The 17,263-nt window shown below is 46.7% G+C and overlaps 1 long non-coding RNA gene across 3 annotated transcripts; it reads right to left on the minus strand.

The window, feature by feature from the left end:
* Positions 1-2: 2 nt before the first annotated feature.
* Positions 3-4,807, minus strand: LOC139052793 (uncharacterized). 3 transcript variants are annotated; one of them, XR_011510061.1, is made up of 5 exons: positions 4,554-4,807; positions 3,345-3,492; positions 3,162-3,242; positions 3,027-3,086; positions 3-2,841 (listed from the first exon to the last, which is right to left on the minus strand). It is a non-coding gene; the product is annotated as an uncharacterized lncRNA (long non-coding RNA). The 3 variants fall into 3 exon arrangements; XR_011510060.1 differs by having other exon boundaries at positions 3-2,514; positions 3,027-3,242; XR_011510059.1 differs by having other exon boundaries at positions 3,027-3,242.
* Positions 4,808-17,263: the final 12,456 nt, after the last annotated feature.

Below are 17,263 nucleotides of genomic sequence, written 5' to 3' on the forward strand. Positions count from 1 at the left end.
GCTTTACGGAGGAAAGGAGGCGTTGCGGAGGTCCCCGCGTACGCTTTCCTTGGTGAAAACTTTAAGTTTGTTGCACTGCGATGTTAATTCGCGCTGTTTTGTGGGGGGAGAACGGGTAGTGGACGCCGAGCACCTCATTTTAGTCGGTACCAGTGGTACAAAGAGTAATTAAGTAGAAGTGGTCGCGCGTGTGTGCAAACCTCCGGCTTGACAGCGGACCCGCACGAGATTGTGGTGAGAATCGCCGACGCATTCCGGGACCCATCGATCGTGGAGGCAAAGTGTTCGTGCACTGCTGGATTGTCGCAAAAGTGCAAGCACATCTCGGCTGTTTCTCCTGGCACCTTATCCTGGAACATTTGGTGTAGTTGTCAGTCCCTTTAATGTTTCATCTCTACATTGCGTTTCAATGCTGTTCATATTGCAAAGATCGTAGTAAAGTGAAATGTTCATGTGCGTGCACCGTTGTAAGCAGAAAAGATCCTATTATGTGCCGAACTGCAACTTAGCTTCACCTTGTGCTGTGGCGCTTGGGGTTACCTATCAGAATACATATCCTGCTTTTTTTTCTTTTTTTGCCGACATGACTGTTCGTTTCCTATGGCTCATACGTTATTGTTTCACAATTTGTGCTCGAGCAACTGCGTGATATCAGTGGCGACTCAGGCAGAACTCATGAAACCAACTTTTGTTGTCTTTGTTAGTGCCCTTCTTAAAGGGGCCCTGAAACTGGCATGCCGCATAATATAGATACCACGACCACCACAAGCTCTGTTCGCAGGACGATCAGACAGCCGTGTGTATTTATTGGTCTCTGTAAGTGATGTAGCTCCAGGCGTCCATCTCGCGTTTAGAGAGTGCCACACATGCCTGAACCACAAGTAGCAATGTGTAAAAAAAAAAAAAAACTTGACCAGGACCTTGCTACCTTGCCATGCACCGTGTAGCTTCCAGCACACTAGCTGAGGCGAAAGGAGAAAGCAATGCATCAGTGCAATCACTACTAATTCCGCTTACAGTTCAACGATTCGAAAAATTTTTGCAGCAGGCGGTGTCCTTGTGTAGTGAGGTAACTATGATCAGTCGGAAGTGTTTCAGTGCCCCTTTAACTGTTTGTTAAGTGCTATAAGTGCATGTTAAACTTTTATGTCACTTACTTTCCATTTATTGATATGTTGATAGTAAGGACAGCTCTGTATGCTCTCTGGAGGTCAATAATTATCATTCACTGATGTTAAGTCTGCACAAGTGTCTCCCCATGTTGTATTACCAGTGGTTTAGTTATGCTTCCCAGGACAGCCATTTGCACTGTATTCAACAAACTGGGAAGAAGCATAAATTATGGTACATATACCAGCTGGGGTCATTTGAATCAAACCATTCTTTCAGAGTATTCAACTCTGGTGGCCAAACTTTTTAAATACTCATCATATGCAGGTTTGACACTGTTCCATGTTACTTCTCATGTTCTGTTTGGCCAGATATACCCTCATATGCTAAAAAGTGCAACAAAAATGGGCTTGAGTAAAACGTATGAGGCAAGTACAGTCAACAAAATATTGAGTGCATGTGGTTTATTTTGTGAAAAAATACAAGTAAGGAAAGGAACAACAAACAGCCATTGAAGAATAACCACAACTCTATGCACACAGATCATAAGTGAACTGCAAATATCTCGGAATACCATAAGATGAAAACTTGCATCAGAATGCGTAGTGTAAATCAGCACTTCAATGAAGAATACAAGTTGCAAAAGAATGTGCATTGCTAATTTACAAAAAGTGTGTTGAAGTTGAAGTCTGCAGGTTTGGCCAATGCAAACAAGTGCAGCATGTAGATCACATGGCAACGACCGTGTCTGAAAAGTATGAAGTGGCTGAGTGGCATAAAAAATGCTGGATTTCCAAACAGAAGACCGCACTTACTCTCAAGGCCGCCACGCTTTGATGGAGCCAAGGTCACACGCACAAATGCCTCTATGCAGTACAGGCTACTTGCAATATCGCCAGCCATGGCACGACTTCAGGTGAATCACCTAATGCCGAATATGCAAACGTGCCACTGGAATTCATCTTTTGGTGGCACAGCCACAGTTACTTTTAAAATTTCACACATCAACTGAGCAGTCTCTGCAATTATGTTGCTACATGTAGTTAGAGAACAGTTAAAAAGGTGACTCAAGAATGCAGTGGAAATATGCTTCAATTTCACCAATGTCAATGCAATTGTTTTTACACATAACTGGTGCCGTCCTGAAAGTGGATGAATTTTTGTGTAGCACGTCACACGAGCATTCAGAACATCGAATGATGGCAGGCCTGTGAATGTATTTACGTTGCTACTATTTATCGTGTTCACAAACTTCTGTGGAAAAGTACCCGATGTCACTTGGGCAGCCTTGCTTTCTGTAAGCCTCGTCCGTGAAGCCATTTCTAGTAGGAAATTTGCCACGTCTTTTTCTTCTCTTGAGTACTCTGCCATTAATGTCCGGAGGCCAGGTTGGCAAGCACATTCCTGTCACAAAACAAAAGCAAGAGTTGTAATGTCTGACATATCTGACGCGAAATGCAGCTTCTTTTTGTCATTCCAATAATGCACGTCAATGTATTAAATTCAATGTTGGAAGTAGGAAAGCCAGGCTTTTTGCATCAGTTAATTTGCACCCATCACACACCACAATCCTTTCCCGAAGTTAATCCAGAAAACATGCTGCCGGCTAGGTAAAGACAGCTACCACATCACAAATATATAGAAAAAATAAATTGTCATATTTGCTATGTCCTTGTCCCTTATGGTGTTTGCAAGGCTTTGGTCCATGCTGTTAGGGGATGGGAAATCGTCCTGCAATGTCAGATAGAGTTCAGTTCAAGAAACCAGTGGTTAAGCAATGTGTGCACAAGTTGCAATTAATGTGCACCCATCACACACCACGTGCTACAATGCTTTTATGATGTAAATCCAGAAAGCATGCCACCGTCTAGGTAAAGACAGCTACCACAACACATACATATACAAAAAGAAATTACCATATTTCCTTTGTCACTTATTTGGTCCATGCTGTTGTGGTCAGGGGATGGGAGATCGTCCTGCAATGTCAGAGTTTAATCCCAAGGAATTAGTGGTGAAGCAATGTGTGCACAAGTTGCAGGCAGCCAATTTACCATGGTGGTCGTGCTGACAGGTGCATGGGGCAACACCTTTGCTTCTAATGGGGAGGCAACAGTTTCTTTGCTTGATTCATTCTGTAATGCATTAAAAGGTGTTGACATCTATTGCATGCTTGTAGACATGGTGTATGTACCATAAGCATATAAGTGCTGAACCATGTAGTCAAATTAACTTACTCTGGCTGACCGATACACACGTCGGCGAAGTCTTGCCAGTGAAAGCTCTTTCATATGAGCATCCTTGTTCTCATCATAACATGACGTCCTTGGCAGGTTTTCAGTTGGTACTGCATTTTTTTCAGCCGCTGTCTTTGACATGCTACATCTGAAAAAATAAATGAATTGTTTATGCTTTATTGTGCCTCAATATGGGCTGCACCCAGAATTTTTTTCTTTTTACCTCAGAAACAAGGCCACAATATTTATAAAAAAAACATTTGCAAGGAAATGAAGCACGGTTTGAGTGTGCAAGGCTATGCAACGTTGTACACCGAATGTAGCATCTGCAAAACGTAGTTGAAAGCTGCTCATAACGCAAAGTACACAGGTGTAAACACCACCACATGACCGGAGTAGTTTTGCCACTGACTTGGGGATGATTTAATAACACAGATAAAGCTAGCTTAGGTACTAATACTGCACATACATATGCGAAACGTCAGTAGACGGCGGACGCCGTAAATTTTCCTCGAAACTAGCAAACGCGTGTAAAATTGACATGTGGCTGTCGCGTAAGTGGCAAACTTCTGCAATGAACGTGATAGGCTCGCCGTCGGTGCGAAATACCAGTGTCATATGGCCACTCTTGAGCACGTCGGAGATTCTCAAGTGCAAGTGGCAAATTCGTAATCAGTCGCGCTGGGAAGTGCCCGCGTGCAGTGCGTCTGTGCTGCAAGTTCATCCGCACCACGCATGATATTTATTCCGCTTTAGCATGCCACATACGTGGCACGTTTACACTCAACACTTCCCGAACTTGCTAGTACATCATTCGTAAACATTTGAATCTCCGACGCCCGTATAAGCTGCGCGAGACGTGCTGGGCATCAAAAGCCTCCCGAGTTACAGCCGGGTGTAGCCAACGAGCGCAGAGGTGACGTTGCTCGCAGAAACCGCTGTGAAGCGTCGAACATGAGCTCTAATTACAGCCAATGTGGTTAACGAGTGCAGAAGAGACGTTCCTCGGAGAAACCGCTGTGACAGGTCTCGAACCTGTGCTCGAATTTCGCGTTGCGGCTAACATATCCAGCAAATAATGCATAGCCCAATCGCCAGTGCCCGCAATGCGAAACGTGTTTAGATAAGGTGACACAGCGACATGTATAATGGCCACGCACAATGGTCATGCATTAGGGTCGAGTTCACAAGTTCACAATAGTGTCTCACCTGGTAAGGAGAAATTATCCCGTGCAAAATGCCGTGAGCAAACAGTCACTGTAAGCGTCACAGCCTTGCCGATGCGGAGGTTAGCGATCCACCTGGTTCTGCGGCTTCAGCCTTTCCACTCGGAGGGAAGTGCGTGAACGGAAATATCGTTGTCCTTCCATCTCGCTGGCACGCACCGAGGAACACAGCAGAACTGCTTGGCCGTTCGCTTTTTCTTTGCTAGCAGCTTCATTCTTGCGTCCGCGACAGCAGCCTCTACGACACACACGGCGACTGGACCTCCGTATTTCGTTTCTCCCTACTGCCGCTAGGTGTCGCATGAATTGCTGGAGTTGCGAATCCAAAATAAATTCAAAAAAATTTTAGTAGTTTGAGCAGAATACAAATGCGCATAATTCATGTTGCTGAAAAAAAAAGGAAAAAAAAGTTCTAGTACGACGGTACGGCTTGGTGACTCCAGAACAGTAACATCGGTTTTGTTAACGATACAAATATTCATTCGCTTAGAACAGAACAAACGCGGTGACTATAGCATACTATTTTTTATAGAATGATGTCCTAGTACTCCACACCGTGGGGCTCTTGCATTGCCCAGGGGGCGCTGCGAAAGAGGTGCTAAATAGCGCCATCTGTGCTAAAATGGGTCGTACCAAGCTCGGTCGTCTGCTTCGGAAAGTACGTTTACAATATGGACCCACCACTTTCGGTTGTGTTGTTTCACGGCCTGCAGCGAATATCGGGCGCCGAAGATTTTTTCAGGGGTGGCACGCTTCGTATAGGCAAGAAATTATGCAGTGCCGAATACGTGTACGCCGTTCAAGAATTAGGCGGCGAAGTTTTAGCACCGTGTCAATCGCAAGTGAAGCGAGTCGCGTATACACGAAGTGGAACTTCAGGTAAAGTTTGCACGCTAGCTGCTATAGATTCAGGCGCACAAACGCGTGGAAATGCTTGCTTTAAATGAACCCACAGCAGCGATAAGCAGGCATCATGTGTACGGAACTGCTCGAGCACACGACGGTACGCGCCGCGATGTACGAACTGCTCGAGCGCACGATCGTACGCGCCGCGACGGCAGCGGTCTTTCGACATGCCGCGAAACGGCGGGCCTCCTGCAGTCTTTGTTGACTGCATGCCGCTAAACAAGTAGTTATGCCTGCGTTATAGTAGCGGCCATCTGTCCCTTTTAATAACTGGTAATAACTGATGCATTGCATATGAGCTCGCATGTACGTGCGAATCGCGCTGCAGCGCGAGCTCGTGCGCTGCTCGCTTGATGTAGGTTTTAATGACAGCGCTCGAACATCGATGTGCTGCAATCAATACTGCCTTGCTGCGCTGCCTCAACTTGCTGGCTTGAGATCAAGGATGAGCGCATTTAACTCTCTTAACCTGTGCTGCTCGTAGTGGAGTAGTGAATTGTCATCGAATGAGCCCGACCATTTGTGCTCATTTGCATACACTTCACCACTTCGCATCGGTCGAATTGTTAAGTGTCGCTGTGGCCGGGTCTCGAATCGTGAATTACCAGCCATGCCTGCTGCTTTGTTCGTCTGCTAGCTGTCGGGACTGTAGGTGCAAAAGACCGAACTTTAGAACGCAGATAATCAAGCAAGCTTCAAGACAGGCGAAGCAGTCAGCATGGCGCGAAGTTTCGCTTACTCAGCGCGCCGAACTGCAGCTATGCAGCGTGCCCGACGCTCCACTTCGTGAGGCCTTGAAAGAAAACGGTAGAATCTGATGTTGGGATTCAGGCCTTCTTGTTCACGGCAGCCCACGACGCAGATCGAAGTAATGACGGTGACGTCTTTTCGAGGCTGGGCTAGGTCTCTCCGGATCGGCGTCACCGATTCCTTTTGCTCCTACCATTACGGCACACGGAGATTCCGTTTTCGTTAAACTATAGGCTGCGGCGAGCTCGCAGCGTGGTCTGTGAGAAGTGACGAGCCTTTTCGCACTCGCAACAAGGCAGAAAAAAGTGCGAATCGACGCAAAACTCGACCTAGAAACGGGCTTCGCCACAGCCAGAGTTCAATACGACCCAAGCTGGTACGACCGAGATGTCGTTTCCCGCGCCGCCACCAGGCGCCGCTATTATACCTCAAACTCCTGCGCAAGACGCCCATGTAGTACCTGTGTACAATGTATTGTACAGGGAAAATGAATAAACGTTTGCTGGGCGATCTCTGCCATTAGAGGGGTTTCGAGTTGTATCGTGAACACATACTAATGAAGAGCGCAGTGCATCGCTGCGCATCTGCGAATGTTCGTACAAATAGAGGCTTGCTACTCTTCTGCACCACTACTGTGTGACGGCTATCTCGAACAAGATCACCGCCTTCGTGGTATCTGTCATATTTTCCCACTGCCTCTTGCGTGCAAGGTTCTGATGATGTTGCAGATGTCGCATGCCACGGCAGCGCTGAACTTAGCGCTGTAGAAGTTGGTGGCTGGGCGTTATTATATTCTTCAATCGATTTTTTTTCTTGTAGTGCAATGTGTGAATATTTCGTATTATTGGCGGCGCCTACATGACACCAAAGCTAGAGCAATCTCCTCAGACTACCACGCGTTTCTGATGAGCCACGTTGCATGAATGCCACAGAGGCGCATCGCATTTCCAAGCGCATTTGGGAAAGGCGATGCGACGCCGTTAAATGGAGCGCATTAACTCTCGCGAGAACGTAGCGCCACATGCTGTCGTATAAGGGAAGTGCAACCGACTTCCGGTCTATCCGGTTTCCTGTAGTGGGCCGAGTGCACGTTGGTGGCTGAGTGCCGAGATAGACAGTTTTAGTTTAGCGTACGCAACTTATAGCGTACGCTATACGCTATAGTAGGGAGTTTAAAAATAGGGGCCCCAAACGTTTTGGGGCCCCAAAGAAATAGCGTCGAAGCCACTGCGCATGCGCGAGACGCAAACTGCGTTTGGGTTTTGCGTTGGGAACGCTATTTCACCGATTTAGCGGGACCCCAAATAGCGCCCCCAAAAGCTTTGCGTCAGCAAACATGGCGGCACCCATCGAAGCGACGGTATAGCCACCATAGCGACGGCCACTAGTCGTGGCGACGGCTCTGACCTAGCACTACACCGGTTAGAATTAAGTGGCCACTGTACTATCACCAAACTGAATTCGATTCGTGGTAACGCGTGAAGTTCGTACGCTAGGAGAAGTGACTGCGGTTATCGCTTTCTCTTAACTAGCGTGTGTTATGAAGATTGATTCATTAGACGCCGCTGATTCTGAATTCGATAATTTTTCGATTGTGGATTTTATGGCTCGTAGGCCTAACACGGCTAAGCTTGGCTGGTGAAGGCACGTAAAGTTGGTTTGCTCAAAACTAAGCGCAACTAATTGTTTGCTGCTAACAAAATAACCTCTAAATTGTAATTAAACGCGAATACACGCAAGTCAAGATTACTATTCCTATCATAAAATGGTATATTTTGTTAAAATATTTCTAATAGCTTTTCTTTGACGCCGTAGTGGCGCTATCAGTGCAAGACGCTATTCGCCACAGAATTACTATACTGACTCTAGAGGACAAGCTACCCATAGGGCCCATTATAGTGAACAAGAAGAAAGTATTCTAGTTCACTATAGGGCCCATGCATTGAAATCGGGAACCGCAAGAGCGCCGAGGTTGCCAGCTCCTGAGACGCTTGCTAGACTTGGTGACAGTAGTCAGTTTTAATCCGGCAACCGTAGCAGCATGGCGTCTCGCTTGTAGTGTAGTGATGTGTGCGTGCAGCCGTGTGTTTGGGCTTTACAAGTTGGTTCTTTATTCTATGTTGCGGGACGGTGTGGGTGTGGTCCATGTTGGCCGTACAGGTGGCAGTTATGCAACCGAGGGATGATCCTGTTGAAGTTTCCGGCGGTATGCGGTTTTCAGCGGTCACGCCTGTTGTAGGAGTGTCACTCGACCACGTTACGAGCTCGAAGCTGTGGGCAGATTCCTCGTTGGCGTTCCGTAATTCTCTTCGCACGGGCGCGGTATGTTGCGAAAGCCGCTTTCGCGATCTATCGTCGCGACGATAGATCGTTTTTTTTTAATTATTATAAGTACTGATCCAGCTGTAGGGCACATGTAACCGACAAATGGAAGTCTCAGGAGAGCACCTGAGATGATAATAGAGCAGGCGGCGCAGGAACTCCAGGGCACCCAAGGGACAGTGGGGGGATCAAAGCTCGAAGCAGAACGGTACGTAGGTTGGAGACGCCGAGGCAGGTGTGTGCCAGGGAGTGTTCGCACGGACAGCTCCCCTGGCACGCGCAGCAGTGCCTCGCAAGGTCGAGATACCTTAAAGGCACCTGCGCCCACGATCTTTCTTTTGCCTCGGTGCAGTGAGCACGATTAACGAGAATAATATGGAGGGCATCCGGTGCAGTCGCGAATGCGTCATGGCAAATGTAGCTCGCGTCGCCTGGCGTGTGTAGTAATATCAGAGTTGGTTGTATGAACTTTATGCATAATACGCTTTGTTACGGTACCTTAACGGAATGGATCTAGAGGACGGTGTTGGTACATTTTTTCGTACCCCCCCCCTAATCCTATACCCCCCACTACAAACACACACACATACCCCCTTTTTTATGTATACATACAATTCCTTGCCATGATGGATCATAGCCTCCTTTATTTTTGAAAAATAGAGGAGGCTATGGACGGATTGACCAGTTCAAGTTGTCAACTTGTCAGTAGCTGTCATAGGAATCACTGTAATAAACACAATTCCACGATCGGATTGTTTACTTTCATTTTTTGTTGTAACACTGAGGACTACATAGAACTTTATTTTGTATATGTGAGAGAAGTAATGGGATATCACATGCTTAAGCCAATTGAAATGCGAAGGTTGTGGGTTCGGTTCCCACCTGTGGCAAGTTGTTTTTATGCGAAGCATATTACGAGAGCTCAACCCAGCTCCTCAGGCGCGGCGGTGTCGCCATGAAACCACGTGACACCGTGACGTCACGACAGAGGAGAAGTGGCTTTGGCTCAACTTTTGCAAGACGGGCTGGGTGGGAATCGAACCAGGGTCTCCGGAGTGTGGGACGGAGACGCTACCACTGAGCCACGAGTACGATGCTTCAAAGCGGTACAAAAGCGCCTCTAGTGAATGCTGCCTTTGAAACGAGCTGTTTCTAAGGCGTGCGTCTCTTGCTCAGGCGCACATTTCGTTGCCGCGCCGAACGCTGCTTTGCTCGACGCTCACCGCGTCCAATGCGGGGCGCGTAGTCGCTGCCCTGTAGCCCATTGTCTTACACCCCTTGGCGGGTCGACGGGAACGCTGTCGCGTTCCACTCTTGAAGGCGAAGCAGTAATGCATGAGTTGTTTCTTCGTCTAGCCGAACCAAATATAGCCAAGCAACAGCAGTTCACCAGGCTAAACAGTGGTTCAACAACTAAAATAAAGGCTAGTATGCTTCGCATCCTGGGCTTAAACTTACCTAAGCCACAGCCATTTTTTTCATCCACTTTCATTTCAATTATTTAATCGTTACTTCATTTCATTTATTAAGCAGAAGTAATTTCCCCTATGTTGTCCTTATGGTCAGTGTTTGTTGGCTTCTTATGATATGACTAATTAAAATCGGGCCCCTCGGTTAACCCCCTTTCTTCTCGCTCATTACATAACGAGGGTCTCGAATCCGGCTACATTGATGCCTTCAGGTAGCATATGTGGGTTTATTGACCAGTTGCCTTCACCCAAAAAGATCACGTTCTCGTGACGCCTGCGGCCAGAAGGACGTTCTACGTCCGCCGCGAAGGTCTGTGAGTGGTGGCGCTGGCTAACACTCCCAGGGTTCTACTAGGACACATAAATACCCAAGAAAGTGGATGGGGAAACAGCCCTGCGGTAGTTCAATTGGTAGAGCATCGCACGCGAAATGCGAAGGTTGTGGGTTCGGTTCCCACCTGCGGCAAGTTGTTTTTAGAGCGCAGCTCTTTGGCGTCCGTTCCTGGATTTCGCGTCGTCGTCGGCGTTGTCGGCCTCGTAACCAGCTCCGCCCCCCTTCGCTGGAGTGGGAGACGAAGGACGCGAGCCGCGAATGGCGGAGACCAATGAGAGCGGCCCCTTCAGTGACGTGCGCGCGCGATGCTGGTGTCATGCGGACCCTCCTTACGGCTCGATGCGCACTCGTGTCTGGTCTCAGCCGATCCGCTCGTTTCGTACTATCGTCTGCTCGCGCCAAAGCTCTCGCCCGCGCCTGTTTGGTTCTGTTGGGTCGGTCTCGTTCGCGCTTGTTTAGGTTGTTATTGTGTGAGATTGTTTCTTAATCTGATTGTATGCGCTATGCGAATTGTATAGTACTTTCTGGAAGCCATGCGGCACCAGCGATCACACTGGAACCTTTGACGAGTCATGTATAAACGCCGGCTCGCTTGATCCGCAGATCAGATTTTCGACCATTACCGACTCTGCTACATGTCTCTCTCAAATTCTTTGCTTCAAAATATCGCGAAATGGAAACACGTATAGAGCTGCGCTCAAATTTCGCATTAGGGAGTATCGTAATCGTCGGATAATTTTTTTCATCCACTTTCATTTCCATTAATTAATCGTTTCTTTATTTCATTTATTATGCACAAGTAATTTCCCCTATGTTGTCCTTGGTGTCAGTGTTTGTTGGCTTCTTATGATATGACTAATAAAAATCAAGCCCCTCGGTTAACCCCCTTTCTTTTCGTTCATGCTTAAGCCAATGTGCGATACACAGACAAAGCAGCTGCTACAACATGAACTGCATTGAGGGCCACACAACACATACGTAATTAAAGTTGCAAAATATAGGGGGAAGCTTCAAAATACGCTCTGTAGCACTGCAAAGTATAACATATATTTTATGTTATGTCCCATTTGCCTTCAAGTTTATTATCAAGTTCAAGTTTACTGAAGTTTAGTATGAGCATATGTACAACAGGAATCTACTGATACACCCGCAGTCAAGGTGGCTGTTCGAGGTGTGCTGGCTGCCTCAGTGTAAGAAAAAGAAATTGAGTGAATGTCGACACCAGTGCTACTGCTTCTTGCCTCTGACCTGCACGTGCCTCTGCGGTATCTTTGTGCACAAGTGTGCTGGCGTGGCGAGGCGTAGGAGTCATCCGAGAGAAAGAGTATCGTTTACATGGAGAAGTGGCTCTTCACATTGCCTGTCGCTTTCCCTCAAATGTTTCCTTGGCGACTATAGGGTGACACACCCGCAGTCAAGGTGGCTGTTCGAGGTGTGCTGGCTGCCTAAACGAAAGCAAAAGAAAGAAATTAGATGAATGTCGATACCAGTGCTATTGCTCCTTGCTTCTTACCTGCATTTGCCTCCACGGCCTCTTGGCTTGCGGAGTCTGTATGAGGGAGCTGCTGTGGCTAGGCGTAGGCATTGTCTAAGCAAAAAGAAAAGGCCATTCAAATGGGGAATTGTGGAAATAAATGCAGTTGTTATGTCTGCTTCTTGCACTCTTCTTGCCTAAAAGTTTTCAAACATAGTGTCCGGTACACACGAGCACTTTGACTGCTTCTGCTTTTTACCTGCAAGTGTTGCTGCGAGATCCTTAGTATGGCTGCGTGCAGCATTGTAACACTTGGTGGAGGCATTTGAAGTGGTAGCCAAAAATATAAAGAATCGTCCTTGTCTGCATGAATGCTTTCAATTTCTAAATGCAGTGGTAATTATCACTATTAGTGCAAGGCCCCCCACATCTATGCGGCAAGTGCCATAGCTCGAAACTGAATTTTTCCTTTATTGTTTCACAAGGCGTCTGATATGTCCACATTAGATGTGATGTGTTTCTTTTTATTTATCCCAGTGTGTAGGAAGCATCATTAAATTGTTTTTCTTTTTATTTTTGCGTGTCTTGTTTGTTGGTTTATTTCTGAATTTATCCAGCAGCAGTCTCATGATGCTAAAGTGACTTATGCAGGCACGTACCCAGGGGGGGGGGGGAGCCCGGGCCCCCTCCCCTGAAATCAAGTGGCATACCTCCCCCCCTCCCCGCCCACGCCACCACTCCTCACACATTCCTAAAGCGCCACCATATCAATGTTGACACTTGGGAGCTGTTCATCGGTCAGCATTATGCTGCCTTTTTCACTCCTTTTAGATGGCGGTAGTTATCGGCATCTCTTGTAATGTGAAGGACAGTTTTCTCATAGATTCCACACCCGCGCGATTAACTCGACATGCGTTCAGTTGTCACCATCCATTCAACCGTCACGTGCATAGCTGTTGCTTTTGTTAGTTCAACTTTCTTTGTTTAGGCTGGTCCTGCGACCAGGAGAAGGATGCGGCTGTTACTCAGCTGGTCTGTACTCTCATGGAACGAGTTGCGGCCGGAGAAAACGCCATTTGCGTTTAACTTATCCTTTTGCTTCATTGTTTCCTTGAGTTACGGCTCGCCGCGACGCTGGCAGATGCCCGGAACTATATACACGTGATATGGGTTGGATAAGGTGGGAAATAAAATAATGTGAAAGAGCGTCCATTATGAAACCCTGCAATAACCCTTAAACCCATAAGCAAGATGACTGTCACCCGTTACCTTGTCAGTTTTTCCCTAATTGTATAGCACTTTTCGTGCAAAATTGGCAACTGGAAACAAAAATAGCAAGGAGTTGAGAAATTAAGCGATCTACTAAGGGAGAGAGCCAAGACAACAATCAAACTGCAAGCAAAAGCGAATAATAAAAAAGTTAACCGTTGTTTATGAGAATATTTATGGATTAACATCTTTTTATTTAAAAAGGAAGTAGAGAAAACGCCGCCGGAAGTGGAGAACAATTACTTGTTTTGAACGACGCTTCTACCAGGCACGTACCCAGGATTTTTTTTCGGGGGGGGGCCCACCACCTTCATCATCATCATCATCATCATCATCATGTTTTATGTCCACTGCAGGACGAAGGCCTCTCTCTGCGATCTCCATTTACCCTTGTCCTGCGCCAACCGATTCCAACTAGCGCCCGCGAATTTCCTAATTTCATCGCTCCACTTAGTGTTTTGTCGTCCTCGATTGCGTTTTCCTTCTCTTGGTACCCGTTCTGTAACCCTAATGGTCCAACGGTTATCTAACCGGCGCATTACATGACCTGCCCAGCTACATTTTGTCCTCTTGATGTCAATTAGAATATCGCCTATACCCGTTCGCTCTCTGATCCAAACCGCTCTCTTTCTATCTCTTAACGTTATGCCTAGCAATCTTCGTTCGATCGCTCTTTGCGCGGTCCTTAACTCATTCTCAAGTCTCTGCCCCATATGTCAGCACTGGCAAAATGCACTGATTGCACACCTTACTTTTCTATAATAATGGTAAGCTTCCAGTCAGGAGCTGGCAATGTCTGCCATATGCGATCCAACCTATTTTTATTCTTCTGTGAATTTCCTTCTCATGATCAGGGTTCCCTGTGATTAATTGACCTAGGTAAACGTACTCCTTCACAGTCTCTAGTGGCCGACTGGCGATCCTGATCTCTTGTTCCTTTGCCCGGCTATTTATCATTATCGTCATCTTCTGCATATTAATATTCAACCCCACTCTTACACTCTCTCTGTTGAGGTCTCCAATCATTTGTTGTAACTCGCCTGCATTGTTGTTGAATAGAACAATGTCATCGGCAAACCGAAGGTTGCTGAGATATTTCCCGTCGATCTTTACTCCTAAGCCTTCCCAGTTTAATAGCTTGAATTCTTCTAAGCACGCAGTGAATAGCTTTGGAGAAATTGTGTCTCCCTGTCTGACCCATTTCCCTATAGGTATCTCCCTGCTTTTCTTGTGTAGAATTAAGGTAGCTGTAGAACCTCTGTATATATTCTTACGCGAAGGACGAGCCAGTAAGACGAGAAACTATTTACAGATTATATTTACAACAACGGTTGCAGCGCTGACCGGTTAGATTCACAGCGCGAGCCCAGTTCGTTCTTCCTCCTCTTTTCTGGAGTGATGGCGCCCACGCACCTCGTTCAAACAAACAAATACCACACGCATGTGAGTGAGTGAGTGAGTGAAACAACCTTATTTTGTCCACTATGGACGTAAGTAAACTCCACGCCACCTGGCTAGGCCCACTCGGGGACCATCAGGTGGAACCTGACGGCCCTGTCGCGAGCCCTCTGGACTGCCAGGATTTGAGAGGTCGGATCCTTGGCCCTAATTAGTTTCATCATTTCCTCGTGAGTGAAAGGGGGACCGGCAGAGGCGCAGCCCCACAGGACATGTTCGAAGTCCGCATAATCACCACACAGAGGGCAGTCCGGGCTTGGGAACCGTTCGGGGTACATTGTGTGCAGCGCCGCGGGGCTCGGGTAAGTGCTTGTTTGCAGAAGTCTGATGTAGCAATATTTTTCAAGCTTTTTACGTAAGCGTTCTGTAGTCCTTGATTACGTAGTGCCTCTATGACTGCTGGTATCTCTACTGAATCAAATGCATTTTCGTGATCTATATAAGCCACATAGAGAGGCTTATTTTACTCTGCAGATTTCGCGATAACCTGATTGACGACATGGATGTGATACATTGTAAGGTATCTCTTCCTGAAGCCAGCCTGTTCCCTTGGTTGACAAAATCCAGTGTTGCTCTTATTCTATTGGAGATTATTTTGGTAAATATCTTATATAATACTGGGAGCAAGCTAATGGTCCTATAATTTTTCAATTCTTTAACGTCTCCTTTTTTGTGGATTAGTATAATGTCTGCATTCTTCCAGTGTTCTGGGACCCTTGCAGTCGTTATACACTTCGTATAAAGAGCCGCCAGTTTTCCAAGCATTATGTCTCCTCCATCTTTGATTAAATGGACTGTTATTCCACCTTCTCCTCCCGCTCTTCATCGTTTCATGTCTTGCAGCGCCCTTCTGACCTCATCGCTAGTTATAGGAGAGTTTCTGTATCCTGTTCATTACTGTTTCTAAGTGAGGTATCGTGACTCCTCTCGGTACTGTATACAGGTCAGCTTAGAATTTTTCCGCTGCTTTTACTGTATCTTCGCGATTGCTTATGATATTATCCCTCTTATCTTTTAGTGCATACATCATGGTTTGTCCTATGCCAGGTTTATTTTATACTGATTTCAGGCTGCGTTCATTTCTTTACGGCTTCTTCAGTCTTTCACATGTTATAGTTTCGAATATCAGTTATTTTCGCCTTGTGGATCAGTTTTGACAGTTCCGCGAATTGCGTAACGCTGTGCGGCCGCCAATCCCATACAACCGCGTAGAGCGCAGGACTCTGCGATTCTAGACGTACTGCGCTCACCGAGAAAGGTTAGAAAAACACCCACATAAGCACAGCAGAGAAGTGGCTACGTGAGGCGGTTCGACCGACAACTGTAGAAGCGTCATTCAAAGCAAGTAATTATTCTCCACTTCCGGCGGCGTTTTCTCTACTTCCTTTTTAAATAAAAAGATGTTGATCCATAAATATTTTCATAAACAACGGTTAACATTTTTATTATTCGCTTTTGCTTGCAGTTTGGTTGTTGCGTTGGCTCTCTCCCTTAGTAGATCGCTTAATTTCTCAACTCCTTGCGATTTTTGTTTCCGGTTTCCAATTTTGCACGAAAAGTGCTATACAATTAGGGAAAACAGACGAGGTAACTGGCGACAGCCATCTTGCTTATGGGTTTAAGGGTTATTGCAGGGTTTCATGATGGACGCTCTTTCACATCATATTATTTCCCACCTTATCTAACCCATATCACGTGTATATGGTTCCGGGCATCTGCCAGCGTCGCGGCGAGCCGTAACTCAAGGAAATAATGAAGCAAAGGGAAAAGTTAAACGCAATTGGTGTTTTCTCCGCCCGCAACTCGTTCTATGAGAGTACAGACCAGCTGAGTAACAGCCGCATCCCTCTCCTGGTCCCAGGATCAGCCTAAACAAAGAAGGGAACTAACAAAAGCAACAGCTATGCACGTGACGGTTGAATAGATGGTGACAACTGAACGCATCTCGAGTTAATCGAGCGGGTGCGGAATCTATGAGAAAACTGTCCTTCACATTACAAGAGATGCCGATAACTACCGCCATCTAAAAGGAGTGAAAAATGCAGCATAAGGCTGACCGATGAACAGCTGCCACGTCTCAACATTAATCTGGCGGCGCTTTAGGAATGTGTGAGGAGTGGTGGCGTAGGTGGGGAGGGGGGGGGGGGTATGCCACTTGATTTCGGGGGGGGGGCCGGGCCCCCCCGGGGCCCCCCCCCCCTGGGTACGTGCCTGGCTTCTACAGTTATCGGTCGAACCGCCTCACGTAGCCACTTCTCTGTTGTGCTTATGTGGATGTTTTTCTAACCTTTCGCGGTGAGCGCAGTACGTCTAGAATCGCAGAGTCCTGCGCTCTACGCGGTTGTATGGGAATGGCGGCCGCACAGCGTTACGCAATTCGCGGAGATGTCAAAACTGATCAACAAGGCGAAAATAACTGATATTCGAAACTATAACATGAGAAAGACTGAAGAAGCCGTAAAGAATGAACGCAGCCTGAAATAAGTAAAAAAAGAAACCTGGCATAGGACAAACCATGATGTATGCACTTAAAGATAAGAAGGATAATATCATCAGCAATCTCGAAGATACAGTAAAAGCAGCGGAAATATGCTAAGCTGACCTGTATACAGTACCCAGAGGAGTCACGATACCTCACTTAGAAACAGTAATGAACGGCAGACAGAAACTATCCTATAACTAGCGATGAGGTCAGAAGGGCCCTGCAAGAC

Source organism: Dermacentor albipictus, unplaced genomic scaffold (assembly GCF_038994185.2).
Source record: "Dermacentor albipictus isolate Rhodes 1998 colony unplaced genomic scaffold, USDA_Dalb.pri_finalv2 scaffold_34, whole genome shotgun sequence".
NCBI lineage: Eukaryota > Metazoa > Arthropoda > Arachnida > Ixodida > Ixodidae > Dermacentor > Dermacentor albipictus.